The sequence below is a fragment of the Zootoca vivipara genome, chromosome 15, assembly GCF_963506605.1.
Source record: "Zootoca vivipara chromosome 15, rZooViv1.1, whole genome shotgun sequence".
Lineage (NCBI taxonomy): Eukaryota > Metazoa > Chordata > Lepidosauria > Squamata > Lacertidae > Zootoca > Zootoca vivipara.
In genome coordinates this window covers 13,859,445-13,864,808 of record NC_083290.1, presented here as the reverse complement: position 1 = coordinate 13,864,808, position 5,364 = coordinate 13,859,445, and positions in this window count along the sequence as shown.

Below are 5,364 nucleotides of genomic sequence, written 5' to 3'. Positions count from 1 at the left end.
ACCTCAACATCACGGCACATTCCTTTAAGACATATCTAATAAAGCACGTCTCTGTTGCAAATCATTTCATGAAGAATGCCATTCTCTTGGGAAGCTGCATTGACAGACTTCAAAATACTCGCTCATTTGTTCAGGATGACTGTTTTTCATAATGCAAGAAGATAAAAAGCAAGCATTAGTGTTTAAACCAGTGGCTCTCAAAAAAATAATAATTGGGGGGTGGGGAGACCTCTTTCCCCTTGGTTCCATAAATTCATCCCCAGTGCCCCCCTACCCTATAAAAAGCATTGTTCAGCGCAGCGGTTTGCACAACCCACTAAGGAATGAATGAATAATCTTAATCTGCATTAGCCACCGGCCATAGCAACAATAAAAACAAACAAACAGACAAAGTAATATATTCAAATAAAAGCAAATAAAAGCATTAATTAAAAGGCACAATTTAGTATCCTAAATTGTCTGCCCACTAAGGAAGATCATAACACAATAAAATGATAAATGAGAGCAATTAATTGAATATTTATTCAGAATCCAATTGAAACTAGTTAGTTTAATTAATTCAACAAATCTGATGGACTTGATCCAGCAACACTAGTTTTTTAAAGTCTGGTAGTAATTTCTGCCTCCAGGGACCCCCTTGCCTCTTAGTGCCCCCCCCCGAGGTAATCCTACCCCCCACCACCACCTCACACACAGGGGGCGCTATTGCCCACTTTAGAAACCACTGGTTTAAAACATTGCATATGAATTCTGGTTTTTGCCCCTAAATTTCTTAGCTATCGAAGCATTATCATTATCATTCATCATCCTCACCCACCCCTCTTCTGCTTCCAGAGCACCCAAGGGTGCTGAATCCCCTTGCCATCTTCCCAAAGTTGGAGAAAAAGTGTCGTGAAGTTCACATACCTGCTTGCTATTCTCTTTTGCACTTTGTAACGGATGCTGGGGTCACATTCCCAATTTTAGTCTTTGGCGATGAAGTGGCAGGGCGGTGGAGATGTTTGTGCGCGGGGAAAGTGACTTTTTAAACGAGAAAAAAAAACCTTTCTTCGCATGCCAAGCAAAGGCACCCCCTTTTTTTCCTTTTCTTTTTCCTTTTCTTGCAAATGACAAAGAAGCACGGAGGCAGAAAATCCCTCATCCGTCAGTTCAGCGGTTCCAGACTGTCATTGCTGTAACCTTGTTGGACTTTGCAGTAGATGGAATGGGACGAGCCTTGAGATTCGATTGTGTGGCAAAAGGACCCTTTACAGCAGTGCATCTTTGCTTAGATTTGAAATCATCTCCATCGGCAGAGAGGTAGAGCAGGGGGTGGAAACCCCAATCCGGACTCCTTTAAAGATACATGGTTTCCTGCAGAATGGATCAAATTTCCAGAAACAGCAGAAGAGATACTTTCCCCTCAAGAGGTGCTTGTCGCAGGCTGCTGATGGAAAGTGGAAGCTAGTTTAGCAACTCTCACAAGAGGAAACTTTCTTCTTGTTGTTTTTGTTTTTTGCACGGGCATTTTATTCCCCTTTTAAGAAGGGGGGGGGGGGGCGGGAAGCACCAGGTCTAAATTGGGAGGAAGTCAGTACAGTAATGATCATTTGGCTGCAGGATATTGGCTGAGGGCCTTTGCACAGTGCGTCGTGGTTCCTTCCAACGTATTAGCAGAGAAACAGCACAGCCAGGTGTTGGGGGAGGGGGCTTCTCAGGGATTTGGGGGGCACTGTATGCTTTTGCCTTCCTTGTAGTGTGTGTGGAGCAGGGTGGGGACCACGTGAATGGGGCAGACTGCTAGATTTGGAAATGGTCCATTTCCCACTTTTGAACCATTGACTGATTAAACTCTATAATGCAGGATCTGATAGTATTGTTGGAATTCTGAATAATATTATAGAATCATAGAGCTGGAAGAGACCACAAGGACCATCCAGTCCAACCCCCTGCCAAGCAGGAAACACCATCAAAGCATTCTTGACATATGGCTGTCAAGCCTCTGCTTAAAGACCTCCAAAGAAGCAGACTCCACCACACTTCTTGGCAGCAAATTCCACTGTCAAACAGCTCTTACTGTCAGGAAGTTCTTCCTAATGTTTAGGTGGAATCTTCTTTCTTGTAGTTTGAATCCATTGCTCCGTGTCCGCTTCTCTGGAGCAGCAGAAAACAACCTTTCACCCTCCTCTATATGACATCCTTTTATATATTTGAACATGGCTATGTTTCAGAGCCTTTAAAAAATAAATAAAAAGAACCAATATTCTAGTTCCCTGTCAGGGCTGGGGAACCTCAGACCTAGAGGCGTTGAATACATTGTTCCAGACCCGTCTTTCTGGTCCTATCGCATCACAGGTCTTTTTAGTTTAGAGGAAAAGCGAGTAAGGTGGCAGGACCCACAAGGTGATGCTTGTCCTAAGAAAGGGCTGCTCCCACCCCCAACAGCATGGCACATAGGCTGGTTTAGGCCAGAACAAGATTGCCTTTGTTCATCCGTTTTAATCTGCTTCATGATGGGCATGAGCAGCAGCCTGGCGTGCCAAGCCAGAGAAGGGGGCGAGGGAGAGCAGCCCAAGGGCACCCTGTTGAAAAGGGGCTTTGGGTATGCCAAGCAGCTCCTGCCAGAGACCTGCTTCTGATGGAGGAGCAGCTTTCAGTAAAGGAGGAACTTACAAACGAGACAGAGCTGCCGCTGGTCTATAAGGCTCAGTCTAAGGCCTGACTCAGTCTAAGGTTGTTGAAATATCAACAACCTCAGGTATGCAGATGACACAACCTTGATGGCAGAAAGTGAGGAGGGATTATAGAACATTTTAATGAGGGTGAAAGAGGAGAGCGCAAAATATGGTCTGAAGCTCAACATCAAAAAAACCAAGATCATGGCCACTGGTCCCATCACCGCCTGGCAAACAGAAGGGGAAGAAATGGAGACAGTGAGAGATTTTACTTTCTTGGGCTCCTTGATCACTGCAGATGGTGACAGCAGTCACGAAATTAAAAGACGCCTGCTTCTTGGGAGAAAAGCAATGACAAACCTAGACAACATCTTAAAAAGCAGAGACATCACCTTGCCTACAAAGGTCCGTATAGTTAAAGCTATGGTTTTCCCAGTAGTGATGTATGGAAGTGAGAGCTGGACCATAAAGAAGGCTGATCGCCGAAGAATTGATGCTTTTGAATTATGGTGCTGGAGGAGACTCTTGAGAGTCCCATGGACTGCAAGAAGATCAAACCTCTCCATTCTGAAGGAAATCAGCCCTGAGTGCTCACTGGAAGGACAGATCATGAAGCTGAGGCTCCAATACTTTGGCCAAGACTCCCTGGAAAAGACTCTGATGTTGGGAAAGATTGAGGGCACTAGGAGAAGGGGACGACAGAGGATGAGATGGTTGGACAGTGTTCTCGAAGCTACGAACATGAGTTTGACCAAACTGCGGGAGGCAGTGCAAGACAGGAGTGCCTGGCATGCTATGGTCCATGGGGTCACGAAGAGTCGGACACGACTAAACGACAACAACAACAATTGATAGGTTTGATCTTCTTGCAGTCCATGGGACTCTCAAGAGTCTCCTCCAGCACCATAATTTTGAACCAATACATGAACTGAAACACAGCTATCCTTGGAAGTTTACTTTTCTCCACTTTTTGCAACAGTTCTGCAACCAAGCAATGCATATACAGTACTACTGAACATAGCATTTAAAAGATGCATTACATTGGGCAAATATTTGGATTAGTCAAAACTGCCTATAGAAATGGGTTTATCTGGAGACATTTGCAGGGGAAAGCTGACAACCTTCACCAGGGTTTCTAACAGGAGTCTATCCCAGGTTTATCCAATGATGCTGAGAACTGAATGCCTTTGCACTGCCCCTGGGTTCTCAACCAACTGAGTTAATGCTGTTGGTGATTTCCCTCTGCTCCATTTCTCTGGGCTGGCATCGCTCACCAGCTGTTAATAGCCTTTTGCTCCAGTATCAACCTTGCTCCATCGGAGCCCAGTCCTTCCTAGGCCACCTCTTTGATACCAGCCAAACGATTAAGTGCTCCATGATGGCTGCTAACTTGGCAAGGTTCCCCTTGCTAAAATAACAAATAGACTGGAAATAATTGTTCTTAAGACTCCTGGGCCGTTCTGGATGGTCAAAGTATGACTCTGTCACCCCAGGAATTCATATCACATCCTTTCTCACAGTTATCAGCTTGAGAGATCCTGAAAGTTGCCTTGAATTGCATTTCCCAAGCACAATTTAGCTTTCAGTTGTGCCTTAATAAGCCCCTTCTATCTGTATGACCTTGATCCAACAACAGGATACAAAATAACTGCACAGCAGCTGCTGCTTAATCTGCTATTCATTTTTGTTTTGTTTTTAAAGCCGTGCAACTCAGAGAAATCCTTTTCAGCCTAAGGGATACATGCCCTTCTGGGCAGCATTAAAAGCGTAGGAGCCTTCACCCACCCACCCCCAATAAAATATTTGAGGGAGCTGCTCCGCACCCTTCCCCCAAAATGAGGGGCATTGCCATTCAAATGGTGTGTGTTGCACTGCAACTAGTGATTATGTGGGGCAGGGCTTACCTGCCCCCCCCCCCTTTTTTCCAAGTTGGCACCCCTGCTTCCAAGGGCTATATCCCACTGATGGGTAGAGCCAGAAGCAAAAGTGGGTTCAGCAATGAGTGCAAATTTTACTTGTGTACCCTAGGTTAGTTGCTACACACACACATAAGAAGAATCTGCTTATTCCCCTTACCCAGACTGCATTAAAGATATTGTTAGGCGAATCTGCTTATTCAAACTGTGCTAAGAATGTGTCAAGCATGTTTGTGCAGGAAAAACTCAGCCTTGAGCTAGCCTGATAGAGAGCAGTAGCTGTTTTTAATCGCATCTAATCCAGACCACAACTAATAATATGATCCCTAATCCAGGTAACAACAACAACAACAACAATTTATTATTTATACCCCGCCCATCTGGCTGGGTTTCCCCAGCCACATCATTGTATTAAAATACAATAATCTATAATCTATTAAACATTAAAAGCTTCCCTAAAGGTTGTTATTATTATGATTACAACCACCACCTGCACTCTTGCAAAGGTCCTTTCCAAAGGAATCACCGCCACCACGTGGGAAGAGGCGGAGGTGCTGCAGCCCTTCCCACTTCCCGAGACTACCCTTCCCAGGACGCACCGCGGCACGCGCGGCGAGCATGCGTGGTTCGGGGACGGGGCGCGGAACGGAATGTAACGCTCGTGCAGGAAAAAGAAGAGTCGTTTCAGCGGGGAGGGGAGGAAAGACTACGACTCCCATCATGCTGCTCGCAAGCGAGGAGGCGGTGCCGATGACGATAGCTGCGGCGCATGCGTGCTTACTCACTCTGGCTGA